We start from the raw sequence: 16,056 nt of genomic DNA on the forward strand, positions 1-16,056 counted from the left end.
GTAGTAATGTTAGGATGTGCATCCTCCAGTTTATTTTTGTAGATAAGGCTCAACATTGTTGATGCTGTAGCATCTTTTAATTCATAGTCTACTGTTAATGCATGGTGCTTAAAACTTTCAATTTCAAATACGAATTCTTCTTTGTTAAGATCGGCACTGTGTTTCCTAATTCTGCTGCTTTGACTTTTAAATCTTCTACTTCCATTTTATGAATTTGAACACCACTAAAATATCCAAACTTATTGTTAATGTTCTCCAAAGCCTTAAACCTGTTACTCAGTTCCATAATTTATCTGTCAATGACTTTCAACATTACTTGATGTAAGTTTTTTGGACATACGCTATTGCTAAGCACTTTTTCTGTAGAAGAAAACTAAAAAATAAAATAAATAAATAAGTAAAAATAACCAAAAGACAAAAAGCACAAAATAAGCAAAAAATTGCTGTTGTCAACAGGATATAAACACCACAAAATATTCTGTAACAGGAATATGGTCAACAAACAAAGAAAAACAAAGAAAAATGTACTAAGAGAACGAAAAAAAACCCACAAATCATGACGACACAAAAATATTGAACCCAAAAAAAATTCAGCACAATGGTTGAAACGAGACAAAAACACGACAAAACAAAAAGACGAAACAAACACAATAGTTTTCCAAAACAGAAACAAGCTACGTTTCGGGAACTGCTATCTGCTCCCGTCCTCAGGCAGAGACGCACATGGTACGAAAACACAGGAGCGACTGAGTAGGGGCTGGAAAAATTAGGGTATTTATCAGAGAAAGGGCTACATCTTGCTCAGCCAAGTGATCACCCGCGCAACGGGTCCTTGAGATACCAGCTCTCATCGCAGTGGTTTTACTCACTCCAGACCACGAATTATGTTAATACTTGTTTCTTAGAGTGAAGTAACGCATTTGAAGTACGAATATATTTACAAATTATGCATAACCAAGTTAAATAGAATTTCTTAATTTCTTGGCTAACTTATTGGTTGCGATATGTACACTTTCAAAACATTTTTTAATGACTAGTTTCAACTTGTTTTAGTGAACCACTTTTCATATTTTGCCCCCCTGATATTTGCCGCCCGCGGCACATGCCCCCCATGCCCCCCCTTAGTTCCGGCCCTGCCTCGCGGGGAAAGTTGTGTGTGTTTGTAGGGCAGCCTTTTCACAGACGAGAGAGCCAAAACCCGAAGTTCATGTATTTTCCCGTATATTTAAATGTAGCTATCCTAACCAAATCAACTGTCACAATGTTTTAAAGTATTTATAATGTAGCTAACCTAACCTAATTGACCATTAGTATCCTTTTATCAACAACGCCATATTTTTTTTACAATGAACAAAAAAAAAAAAAACCGAAGATGCACGATTGGGAGTTTGGCTCTCGCGTCTGTGAAACTGTGAAAAGAAGGTTGCCCGGGTTTGTGGGCAGGAAGATAACGGCAACGAAAACGATACCCTTGTGACTGATATAAATTCCAAATGATTGCTTTCAGTATGCCTATCCACAGTATCACGTGCTTGTTGGGGAACCAGTTTGTAACTATACCTACTGCTCACTACCGTCATGGCGGCCTGCCACGCGCGCGAGGCCAAAGGAAGTAACCCACACGGCTGACACCGCACAAACTAACATAACTCGAATGGGTTTCCATAGCATTGCGTGCGCGCACATGTATACCTAATATGAACATGAAAAAAAAAAAAAATTTAACATATTTCTGAGTGTGTAATAAAATATTTGATCATCCAGCCATGTTTTCGCAAGCCTTTTCCTTGTGCATTTTTGAAAAAAATAATATTACAAACTTATTTTTAACAATATGTAATTATAAACAATATATCATTTATTAAAATACTAACCATTTTTAAATTGGCTGTGTAAACAGTCGTGATGTTCAATAAAGTTCATCTATAATTTCACAGACTTATTCCTACTTACAACTCAATTAAGTAATAAAAGGCAGGAAATACATTTGTTTAACAGCAAAAGTATATTATAAACAGTTGGAAATTTACTAACTAAAATTGATATATTCAAAAAATCAGTATCCTTGCAAATAATTTTAGTCAAATGTAGTACTTAGCGTTCAACTTATTAATGTTTAAATACTTCATCTACTTATAATATTTCATGCATATTTGCTGTATGGTACGCTACTCCCGATTAAAGAGCCTGCATAAGTTAAACAGCTAGGTTAGCTCAGCACGACAACGAGACTGTTTACAAAATGTCGATGGATTATCAGGAAAGTCAACAACTTGTTCAGATACTTTGAGCCCCTCTTCAAAATTCATTTTAAATTTGCTACCGTTAATAACTGGAGGTGACTTATCTACCGTGTTCTACGAAGCGAAACAAACACTAAATTAATTGCTAACCGAGGTATAATATTTTAACGCAAAATGCAAGAGCAAATTTGGTTACTTTCCTCATGCTAGTTTTAAAAAATTTGCCAAAGTTAATTAAATTAATCAAAATCGTGTCTTTTTGACGTGACAACGTCTAATAAATCGATTAACGCCGGCTGCGCGCACGAAAAAGGATGACTCATTCTCCCCTTACGCACATTGTCCCGTTACGCTGCTGTGTCCCGTTTCACTCATTGTACGCTTGCGCCGCAACTATCTCTCTTCCACTCGATTTGAACCATCGATTTGACTTTTTCGAGGCACATTAAACTTGAAACACTCCCATTCGTTTCCTACTTTTCCTATCATCGTCCTATCCTTAACAGAATAACACAGATTGGAAGAAGTTAAATAGCAAACATGTATAAAAGTTATAGTTAAAATAATCTCTTCGTTAAAGTAATAAACATATTTGAATTAATGAGTGCAAATAAAAATAAATTTATCAATTAAATTGTATATTTCATTTCACTCCTTCTTTGTATCCATACAAAATATTGATAATTCAATAAAAAATGATTTATTTTCATTCATAAAAGTATGCAATCATTTCATCAATGTTTTGTTATGACGTCACGTTAAACTGTCGTCCGTAAACCGACTTTACAGACAACCAAATTTTTAATGAATTTTAACAAGATCGACAGTATTTTATTAAAAGTCCTTGTCGATAATCATATCCAAGGCCCGGGGTTTAGTAATTTTTTTTTTTCAAGTCTTTTGGCTTTCATCGGAGCCGTTTCAATAAAATGTTTAAAATTTCTTTGTGCGATTGGAATGATTCGATTCTCGACGTAGCTGATCCGGCAGCGAATTCTAGCGGCGGTCGCTGAAACTACGTGTGATTCGCGTTTAGAAAATTTCGTCGACAGCACAATTTGCGTAAATTTGTCACACACGGGCGTTACTTTAAGGAATTCAACTTTAAATGTCGGGGGTCCCAGTCTTGTTCCGCAGGTGTGTTTGCAACACGAGAACACGTTAATTTGCTCGTTACTGAGGTTGGATGTTACAAATCTCTGGCGGGTTGATCTCGCTCACTCCAGCTCATGCTCCAGTTAACGCGAGCGTGGACGGCGCTCCGGTGCCTTGTTTATCTTGTGTCTGCTTGCCCCCCCCCCCCCCCCCCCCCACCCGGGGCATCAGCGCAGTGTTCCCGGCGGAACCACTGTAGCGTGGCGTCGCGATGAGACAGCAAAACATCGCGTATTTGTGAACCGAGGGAAGCCTTTATTTCACAGACGAGAGAGCCACACCCGAAGTTCCCCGAAGTTCATGCTCGCTTTTTTCCCCCCGTACCACAGGGTGTCCACAGTTAGTACTTTCGTACTAGATCTAGCTCTTTTATAAGTTTTTTAGTGGTCTAATACGTTTACGCTCATATCTAGTTCTTTTTTCCTTCAATATAATAATATTACAGTAACTCCAATATGTTTTATTATTAAGCGTGATTATTTTTAAAAACTATGGAATGTATGTGTGTGTGGTGTGATATTTAAGTTCGAGCATTGCAATGTCATAGTAACTTCCTAAATTGTTAAAACCTTAACAAATTATAATTTAGTACTTTTTTCTCGCCTAAATTATTACGAAATATTTTTTCCTTGCGGACACCCTGGGTGTATTTGTTTGGGATGTAGCTTACTCATACGTCATACGCCGTTCCATCTCATTGTATAAACCGGTGTGGCATAAAATTTTGCGGTCGATTAGGATAGGTTAGCTACATTATAAATACTTAAAAACATTGTGGATGGTTGGTTATATTAGGTAAGTATTGCTACATTAAAAAAACTGTAAAATTATGGTTGCTTAGCAAATAACTTTTTAATATGTAGCTATCCAGCGCTAGGAAACCGTTTACATGATTTCACAGTATCTTTAATGTAGCTATCCTAACCAAATCAACCTTCCACAATGTTTTAAAGTAATTATGATGTAGCTAACCTAACCTAATTGAGATTAGTTATCATGAGTTATCCAAAATAAACATTCACGGACACACGGCAAACGAAAAATATTGCGTCGGCCGCACCAATGTACAGATGTATGTTAATGAATAAACGGCGATTTCTCGTAAACGTGTTGGAATTTCGTATCTCCGCAAGTTGTATTAAATAGAGGAATTTTTGTAGCACAAAATAAAAGTATTCCTGAATTTTTAATATATATATTTTTTGAAGGTTATAAACATGTTAGTTACAAAACGATTCAGTATTCTTAAAAATCAATCAGAAATAGCATAATTCCTTACCTGAAAATTACAAGTTGCGTAAAATTGCAAGGGAATATGGGGCGTCCCGAGAATATTTGTGGAAGACAAAGACTTCCTAGATTTTATACGGTATGAAAAATATACAAAACCACGAAGTACGTTTCTTCAATTAGGTATTTTCCTCTAAAAACAATTACAAATAAATACCGTTGCCTTGTTTATGGTCTTTCCTTTTAACAAAGTATTATAAGAAAAACTTGTAAGTAAAAGGAATAAGACAGTTATTTTATTCTATATTAAAGCGAATTAAAACAGCAACAGAAATCTCGAAATGTTGACAAAGGTCCACGTGATTTTTTTCATCACAGCAGACAACACGAGCGTCAAAGTATGCAAACAAACAACTGACAGACGAAATTACAACATGACTGCCGATTCTACCGCTGATGCGGCGATCTGTCCATCACCCATCGGCCGTGATGTGCCTAGTGAATTTGGGATCTGCCATCAGCATCGCATTTGCCCGTTTCATTGGCTGATTCTGCCACCAATCAGCAGCTAGCAGCCATCAGCACTGTTCATTCTGCCAGGGCCTTTATCAACACCGCCATATTTATTTACAATGAACAAAAAAAAAAAAAAAAACCGAAGATGCACGATCGGGCGTTTGGCTCTCTCGTCTGTGAAAAGAAGGCTTCCCGACGGTTCACCCACACGACAAAAAAAAAAGAAGATCGCATATAAAATGTTTCTCGCTGTTACATACGAAGCGACAGTCATCAGTGTGCATCAGTGCTTGAAGGTTTATCTAATCGATATGTTTGAGAGAGATTTGTTTAAACATTAATATCACTTCTCGCAAACACATTTAACATATTTCACACACAAATTTAACAAACAAAAAACCTTAAAATTACAAGTATCCCTATTATTAATATTATAAATGTGAATGTAAGTTTGTTTGTTACGCTTTCACGCGAAAACTACTTAACCGATCATCATGGAACTTTGTACACATTTTCTTGGAGGTATTAGAAGTAACATAGGATACTTTTTATTAAAAATTTTTTTTTTTACGAAAGATAAAAAAATTTTTGTCAAAAAATCTCAAAATATAGCTACTTTAACGCCATCTAGCATTCCAGTTATGAAGTTCCAACCCTGAGTACTGTAATACCGTTGCACTGTATTATCGACGGTCAAAATTCAAAATTCAAAATTATTTATTTTTTTACAGAGAAATATATTTTATTGATTCATTTATATTGTAATGATCTCTGATACTTATTTAATGGCTTCAATGCGAGCGTAGCCACGTGTAAAAGCATTAAACCTATTAAACATATTAAACATAAAAGCATTTAACATATTTCACACACAAATTTAGCAAACAAAAAAACCTTAAAATTACAAGAATAATAATATAAATACCATTGCACCAGTTTAACCATGTATGAAAAAAAATATATTTCAGTAATGCAGCGTCCGGAACGCGATGGAAATACAAAACATTTCTGATCGAAAATTCCGTCTCGCGACCGACTATTTTTTTACGCGTTGACGTCATAGACGTGTCGAACGTTGTTGGTTGGAAATCTTCGTGTCACCGCCGTCGCTCTATTGTGATTCCAGCATTAAGGTGGGTTTACGATTGAAAATTAAGAATTAAGACTTAAGACTTAGTCGTGTACTTACCATATGACTCTATGTAAACTAGTGGAATGGTTTATGATTGTCGTGTGTGAATTTTGACGGGTCGTGTGCGAACCATATGATGACTTAAGACTTAACAGAAATGGTTATATTTTATATTTTTCGTTAAGACTTAAGGGAAGCGACCAATCACAACAAACCGCAACCTTTCAACCGGAAGTTTATGTCTTATTATTGGACCGAGCGAGGCAGTATTTTCGGTTAGAATTCGTATATTTGCCATTTGTAATCATCATCCATTTCGAAAAATAGATATCCCATTTGTCAATAACCTATTTCAAACCTGCTTCTCCGTTACGAACAATGGCCGACCATGTGTTTTGTGCTGTGATTGGTAAGAATTAACGACTTCTATGTCAATCATAAACTGGAAAATGTAGTTTTGACTTAATCGTGTGCTCGATGTTAAGTTATAATTCTTAAGGAAATCAATCGTAAACCCAGCTTTACTCGTGGCTCCGCCATATTTGTCCCACATCTCCGTCCATCGACTTCCGTAGCATTTTCACGAAATTACTCCTGCCGAATGCCGTACTTTTATTTGCACTCATTAATTCAAATATGTTTATTACTTTAACGAAGAGATTATTTTAACTATACCTTTTATACATGTTTGCTATTTAACTTCTTCCAATCTGTGTTATTCTGTTAAGAATAGGACGATGATAGGAAAAGTAGGAAACGAATGGGAGTGTTTCAAGGATGATATGAAGGACAATGGCTTACCCAACACCAAGATGCAGTCAAAAATAATATATTTGCGCCACGGACTCTGCAGCAATGCTAGGAGGAACGGGTTAGCAAAGAGCAATGAAAATGTTACATTGAAATGCATGAAAACAGAATTACGCCACGGACTCCGTCGCAATGCTAGGAGGTTCAGGTTAGCAAAGAGTAATATAAAATGAGCGTAATGGGTCACAGCGAAACGGGACAATGTGCGTAACGGGACACTTTTTCGTACGTGCAGCCGGCGTTCATCGATTTATTAGACGTCACGTCAAAAAAAAAATGTTTCATAACACGAACCTCGTACCCCACATCCCGAGCTTCTGGATCCAAAACCGATCTAAGTTTAATTTTGGTGCAATTGTTAGTCGGGCGTTACTGAGGAGATTCCCAAAACGTTGAGACCAGCTGGCAATGCACCATGCTCGTTAAGGTACCTAGTTAAAGTCGCACAAAGCCTTCCGGCGGACGAAGACGTTGTAAGGATAAGGACCCTCCCCCTGGTCCCCTTACCCTATCTTTTATCAACCCTCACCGCGCGGACCGAGCAGCGACCCGACTGCGCATGCGCGGGCCGGCTCCGCCCCTCTGCCCCCCTCCACTGACCCGGCCCGGCGGCGAGGAAGAACATCACGGCGCGCGAGACTCCTCGCGGCGTCAGTCGGCGACGCGACGCGCCGCCGTGCGACGACCGCCGAGACGTCCCGAAGTAGCCCCAGGTGCCGCCGATGAAACCCGAGTCCTTGAACACCAAGAGGCCCTTCTCGACCGCGAACCTGGACAGACGGCAGGAAGACGTCCGAGGCCTTTGAACGGTCCGTTGAAAAAAGTCCCGAAATAAACCTCTCTTAAAAGACACACGTACCCAAAACAGCGAGTTGCTTGAGGAACGTAACAAAAAAACTGTTCAGCTGGGGCGGTGGGGATAATCGGGACAGTTTTTTTTGTTTTGTTTTTCGGGGAAGTGTTAAGTTCGGCGCGCGCCACGGGAAGGCGGGCTGCCGGAGGGGAGGGGATGGAGCGGGCTCGCCGGCCGAGCAGGTAGACACCCAGGGGCCCATGGACGTCGGCAAGCCGTGCGGCGACCTGGCGCGCGTCAGCCGCGAGGAGTTCGAGCGCCTGGTCGCGATGGACCGCGGAGTCCCCGGAGGCGGGAGCCCCGCCTCAGAGGCCGACCTGTTCAACGCCACGCAGCTCCACAGCCCCATCTTCAACTTCAGCGTGAACGAGGCGTACGACATCCTGCTGGAGCGCAAAGGCGACGACCGCAACCTGAGCGCGCGCGCCGAGGTCGCGCTCATCGCGGCGTACGCGCTGCTCATCGTGTCCGGCCTGACGGCCAACCTGGTGGTCAGCTTCGTGGTGGCGCGCCGCGCGCAGATGCACACGGCGCGGAACCTGTACATCGTGAACCTCACCGCGTCGGACATCACGCTGTGCGTCGTCTGCATGCCGTTCACGCTCGTCAGCATCCTCAGGTGGGTCCTCGCGGCAGCCCAAACCTCCTACATCAGCTAGAGACCCCGGAAAAAATTCGCCGGGTTCAATGACCTCCAGGTACAGTGGCGTATAGGGGTCGTCCATTAATCACGTGATGTTTTTTTAGCAATTTTTTAACCCCCCTCCCCCCTAGTGATTTGTGGTGATGTTTTAGACTAACCCCCCCCCCCCCCCCAATAAATCACGTGTATTTTTTTTGGTACAAAATATTTTTAAAAATTTTAGAATATTCTCTTTAAATATAGGTATAATCTAATTTAATTCTGGAAAATTAAGCACAGTGATGAAAATGTCCAGACACACATTAAGGTTGCAGGTTTATTCTCACTGGCATAAAAATAATAAAGGAAAGGCGTATAGGTAGAAATCGCGCGAAAAAAATAAATACACGTGATATCGCTCTACACCCCCCTCCCCCCTTGTGATATTTCGTGATTTTTTCCGACCCCCCCCCCCCCCCTTTTCGAGCCTCACGTGATTAATGGACGATTCCTTACAGAAAAAATCTCAAGGGGGGGGGGGGGAGCAGGTCTACCTCTTCCACACACTCCCTTGTTACGTCACCTTGGTTGCTTGGATGCAGCCAGTGATCTTTTTCCAAGCTCTATCCGTTTCATTTACGTCTCGCCCGAATATTATTGCTGTTGTCGGTGCATAATTGTGTGCCGTATGTAGTTAAAATGGCCAATTGTGCACACACTACAGAAAAAAACTAAAGATTCTGGAATATAATATTATTTCTCTTTCCCGCCGCTAATAGACATCTTGAGCTATTGGTGTAAAACAAATCAAGTCACATGCAAAGCTTAGTGAAACTTTATTCAAACTGTTTCCGAGACATGAAGTCGTTAAAGGTAAGTGTATGAATGTGTGTTGTATAACATCGGCGGCCGGGTGCGTGCCCTCCCCCTGCCAAAACCAATGCTTGGTGCTGGGCTGCCTGGACAAGGGGGGGGGGGGGGGGGCGCCCCCCCCCTGCGTCCCCCCCTATGAATCCGCCACTGCTCCAGGATAGATTCCAATATCCTCTACACTCTCGGGCAAATGCCAACTGTCCATTGGCTGCTGACTTGTGTAGTCGTCTCGACTGGGGTGACCCGTGATTCGACACTTCTACGAGTGATGGGTCTCTAATTGGCCCTCGGTACTCCAGGATAACAGTGAACCAATTGGCAGAAGCAGCACTAAGGTATAATTATTTGAATTTTAGCATAACACGAAATGAACCCGCGAATTTTCCGGGTCTCTATACATCACCTACCTAGATGCAGGGGTGTAGCCAGGGGGGGGGGGGGGTTAGGGGTTCAAACTACCCCTCCCCCCCTTAGCACCATATATTTAATTAATTTCTTATTCATCACTCAAACAAATTTCATATTAAAATTAATATTTTTTTTTTACCATTGCAAGATTTAAATTTAAGAACCGAAAACCGCTAAAATAGCACTATATTACACCTTAAAATCCTAATTTTTTCCCGGGGGGGGGGGGGGAGGAGGGCATGCATGCTTCTTAACCCCCCACAATACACAACACAAATCCTGGCTACGCCACTGCCTAGATGTAGATGCTGTAGCTAACGCTCTTGTTTTCTTTGGAAGTTAAGAACTGTGCGGAGGCAACCTAACAACTTGAAAGTCTTTATAACTTTTCCAAAGTAAATGTTGGCAACCTTGTTTTTTTTTTTTGGTAGTTCTTTACTGGGCATATTAACCTATTTCGTTTAAGATGATTTATTTATTTTTTTCAATACGGAACAGCCACAAACATTCATGTTAAAATGTTTTATCTTTTGTTTCATGTATTGAAAAAAAAGTGTATATCTGCAAATTTTGAGTGTTAAAAATCATAACTTAGTTTCTATTGCAAAAAAAAATGGGTTGTCTGTAAAGTCGGTTTACGGACGATAGTTTAACGTGACAACGTCATAACAAAACATTGATAAAATGATTGATCCAGAAGAAAAGGAAATATGATATTCGGCCTGAGACTGAGCCGTAATAGGTTTTTGCAACCAAACCATTTAGGCATTAAAAATATTATATTCTTTGAGGAATATTTTTTTTTTAAATTTTTCTATCTTTTGTATGATAAAATCTACCTCTGCATACTTTTATGAATAAAATTGAATCATTTTTATTGAATTATCACTATTTTTTATGGATACAAAGGAGTGAAATGAAATGTACAATTTAATTAATAAATTTACTTTTATTTGCATTCATTATTCAAATATATTTATTACTTTTGAAATGTTACGTGCGCCGTATTTATTTTTACAAGTACAAAAAAATTTTTACACCTTGTCAGGATTCGAACCAACAACCCGACAAGTAGAAAATAGCGCCGCTGATCGCTCACCCACGAGGCCATATTCAATAAATTACAGTTTCAGATGTTATATATATGTTTATAAAAATTTTGTTTACGGTAGGGGAATAATATTATTTCGTTTTTATAACTCGATTTTATAACAAATACGGATCCCAAATACACCAAACTTATTTATAATGTGTTACAATATTTTTTAAAACATTGTGCAAAAGATCCCGGTTGCAATTTGAATTATTATGTGTAACTGTAAAACACCATTGTTGGTTCAAAACGTATTTGAATATTCAACATTACTTTTAAATAACTGTACAGATTGTGCTGAAAATAGGTGGACAATCGTTAAATTACATAATATTATTAATGGTAAATATGTAGTTGGGCGGTATTTGCGAAAACAATTGTTAAAAATCCGAAAATAACTTTATTTTATGCTCTTCATCGTCCTCTTTTCATTAAAAGTGGCGGAGGTAAGAAATTACAAGTACTTTAGGAGATATCGAATTTTTAAATTTCATCATATGTAGTTGAGCGGTATTTGCGAAAAAAAAATGTTAAAAATCCGAAAATACCTTTATTATATGCTCTTCAACTTCCTATTTTCATTAAAAGCGGCGGAGATAAATTACAAATACTTTAGGAGATATCGAATTTTTAAATTTCATCACAATACCAGTGCCGTTATGTGGCGGTTAACATTGTTTCTTGTTTACGTACGAGGTATGAGTACGAGTATCTACTTTTTTTATTGGATAATGATGTCACGTGATTGTTCGTGATAGGCCAGAACTCAAACGAACCAATACGTGATTATTTAGTTCATTTATTGTTTAAAACGGTGTTTAATTACCGCCTCCAATTTAGGTGAATTTATAACGTTTCTAATTTTAAAGTCTTATTTGTTATTTTGATATTGTTGCGCAAGTAATAAGTAACAAAAAAAATTTACGTGAGTTGTTACTGTGCATCCTTTGTTACGGGTTTGTTAGGTAAGGTCAGTTACATTATAAATAATTTAAAACTAAAGAATAATTCAAATTAATTCACATTTTTAATGTCGGCTTAGTTTGAAAGTATTAATAATGTAACTGACCTGACCTAATCAACCACTTTATTAATTACGCATTGACGATTCACGTATTCACGAACACACGGCAAAATAACAAAAATGGCGTCGCTCGAATGGTTCCAAAGGTCTTGTATTGCAAAATTAAAAAATTCGATATCTCCTAAAGTATTTGGAATTTCTTATCTCCGCCACTTTTAATGAAAAGATGACGTTGAAGAGCATAAAATAAAGGTATTTTCGGATTTTTAACATTTGTTTTCGCAAATACCACCCAACTACATATTTACCTTATTAATTCAAACGACGAAAATATGATTGAAAAGTCAAATCGATGGTCGTTCCAATCGAGTGGAAGAGAGATGCCACGCATGCGTAGGCCCTACAATGAGCATGAAGAGAGATGCCACGCATGCGTACAATGAGCAAATAGGACACATCCGTAGTGGGACATCCGTAGTGGGACACTTTTTCGTGCGTGCAGCGTTCATCGATTTATTAGACGTTGTCACGTAAAAAAAAGTACACACGAGCAATGCACACACAAGATTTTGCTTTGTAGCCATGCTGATTTAACATCGGCAAAAAAAATATTCCAAAGTGTATTTTGCTATTATAACCATACGACACTCCGTGAATACATCATCCCATAAGTTCTGAACCAAGCATGTTCGTAAATACTATTTTTTATTATGTGTTATTATGTTTAAGAAATTTATGTGTTTTCCTGATATTGAAAACTTATTTTTTGTGTTGGCATTTATGAACAGCACAGTTTTTTTGTAGTGGCCATATTCCACCTATACAGTTACGCCCCACTGACCTAGTGACTGAGGTAAGGGAGCTGGAGAAAGTGCAGAAAGGTGGGTGGAGAGTATGCGGAGGAGAAGGGAAGAGTAGCAAGGGGAAAATGCACAGTCCTTCTGAAATGATTAAGGAGTTGGGATGGGAAGCATTACAGGGGAAGAGGAGGATGGAAAGGTTAGGCTGTATAAGGTGATAAAAGAGTTCTGTAGAAGGGGGGGAGGGGGTTGCAGCTGGGAACTTGGGTGCACAGTGATCAAGAGCAGAAGCTCCAAAGGGAATGGGGGTGAAGGAAAGATGGAGGCACGCTCTCCTAGTGAGGGCAGGGAGGTAATAGGGTGGGCTGGAGAAAGGAATGCTGGGGGTAAGAGATTCAAGGAACCTGAGGAGAAGACTCTAAAAAATAAAGGGGAAAGAAAGGGGGGGGGGTGATGGTGGTGGTGGTGATGAAATATGACGCATTGTCACCCAATTGCAGGTGTAACGAATAATTAAAACAGTCAATCAATATCAGCAGCATATTTCACAGGATTCAATGTCACTCGATTCGTTGTCTAAATAAGAATCCGATTTAACAGGGAATCTTTCGCGGAGAGTTATGTTAAAACACAATAAATAACTTTTCTTTGCTAGCGGAAGTTTTCATGATTTATCGATAACATATTATTTTTGAAGTGAAAACTTCTATAGGAAGGTTTGGATAGGGAGTAAATTCATGTAAGTCGTAATCGACATGGTCACGTGACGTGTTAACGATAACACTATATCTGTTCCTATTAGTGTTCAAAATTGTGTTTTTGTTAAATTTTTATTTTAAATCTTAAGTATACGATTACTGTGCAGTAAAAAGTGGGTATAAAATATATGAATATTCTCATATAGATATATAGTTTGAAAAACGAAGAAAACGGAGTCTTTGTAGAAATATAACCTAAAAATTAAGAACATCATTATTTTTTTTTATACATACAATTACTATGCAATGCGTATTTTATAGTAATTTAGGAGTTATTTTACTAACGTGAGAAAACAAATTTGTTATGTGATGATATTTTTTTTCGTAAAAATTGCGAAAAAGTCTCTGATTTTTATCAAAAAATATTTTCTTATGTTACCCAATTATATTTTACAAAGTTAGTATTTCTTATTTCAAATTATATTTATATTTTCTTAATATTAATTTAAGATCAAACAATTAATTTGGATATCCAAAAATAACAATTCTTTGTTTATAGTTTTAAGTTTTCACTTCTGTCGGCAGTCCTCATTACTGCTTTGAAATTTTTTTTCTAATAAAGGTGTACTTTTAATCCCTTTTACAAGGTCGTCCCCAGGAAGACATTTATGTAAGGGCGTTCATGACATTTTGTAAGTCAGAGATTGGCTTCGGAATATTTACAAATTCATGGTCTCTAAAAAGTTTTCATACACCTTTTTATGGAAGAAAAATGTAACACATAAAGAAGTCAGAGATTGGCTTCGGAATATTACCAAATTCATGGTCTCTAAAAAAGTTTCATACACCTTTTTATGGACGAAAAGTGTAACACATAAAGATAAGTATTTAAGTAAATATAAATATAGCGGTTTAACCTCTTCCCCCCCCGGATACGCCAGTACTTTTGAGATATGAGTACAAAGTTTTGTTTAAAGCATCACACAATTATATATATATATATAAATAATATATATATATAAGATTTAATAATCACATCAAATTTCAGATGATAGTCGAAAGCGTACTGAAAATGTTCCAAAATGGAACCAATTCCAAACTTTTACAAATGCAATTTTGTTCAATATTCTTCCTAACGAGTTTCTTTAAAGATACTCAACCAACTTCAGAACACACACACACCGTAGACAAATAACCTTTGCGGTTTTGGCACCTTCCATTTCTTCTTTAACAAAAATTGTACTTTTTTTTTTTTTACATTTTACAGACTCTTATTATAAATCAAATAATTAATATATATTTAACTATTTTTTTGCTGTTTGAAAAATTAATTAATTTAAATATTGCATAAGTATTAACATCAAGAGTGCTAATTTGATGGTAGTAATTTTTAGAGTCTAAAACCGGCGGAAAAATAATGATGAAAACATGTTTTCTTTAACCATCAGCAGACAGTCCTTCCGGCCTGAAGGCTTGTAGAGGCCTAAGCTGCCTCTGTACACTAATCTGGTACTTAGTCCTATCTGCGAGCGAGAACCACCTAACATAACCCAACCCAACCCAACTCAACTCAACTCAACTAAACTCAACCCAACCCAACCCCACCTAACCTAACCTAACCTGACCTGACTTAACCTAACCTAACCTCTCCCTTTTATTACCGGTAGATTATTTTCATACGTTGTACAAACCAATCCTATGAATAAAAATATTGCGAATTTCTTATAGATTTTTTATTTTCACAAAAGTTAAAAATAATTTTGCACCCTTCTATTCGCTACTGAGATACTCAGTCGTTTCTAAGAGCGTGAACACACACACATTTTCTATAAACAAATGCCTCCTTGGTTTTGGAACCTTTCGCATCATCTTATTTTAGCAGTAGATATTTTGTATTTTAAAGCTGTAGAATTAATGTTATGAACGAAAAATTAAAGAATTTTTGATGTGCAAACGCCGTAGCTCTCGGCACACGGCATTTTACAGGAGCAATTTCGCGAATGGAACGAACGGAAGTCGATTGGAACGGAAATGTGAAAACACGATCTGTGGAAGTAGCGTACCCGCGTAAATCATCTGTATATATTGCTTCCGTGAACATCGCAGTATTCACACAAGGATAGGTATTAAAAAATATTTTTTTTATAATAGTATAACTATAGTTTAATATTTCATAATTTTTAATTATAAAAATAAATAATTGCATCTTACTAAATACGTAAGTATTACATAACAACCCTTAGGTATCATTGAAATGTTGAGATAGCGCAGTTTTCATCATACTGATTACAACACAGGAAGCCTACATATACTCAACGCCATGAAAAATAAAATAATTTCGAGATGAAATTTTTATTGTTAAATCTTAAATAAATTATTAATCAGCTTATTGTTTGTAGGAAGTATTTACATGCTGATTTCTTTCGTTTAAGGAAAAAAAAATTACAATCTATACTAATATTATAAAGCTGATGAGTTTGTTTGTTTGTTTGTTTGAACGCGCTAATCTCAGGAACCACTGGTTCGATTTGAAAAATTCTTCCAGTGTTGGATAGTACATTTATCGAGTAAGGCTATAGGCTATATTATATTATCAATA

This window comes from Bacillus rossius, chromosome 7, assembly GCF_032445375.1.
Source record: "Bacillus rossius redtenbacheri isolate Brsri chromosome 7, Brsri_v3, whole genome shotgun sequence".
Taxonomy (NCBI): Eukaryota; Metazoa; Arthropoda; class Insecta; order Phasmatodea; family Bacillidae; genus Bacillus; species Bacillus rossius.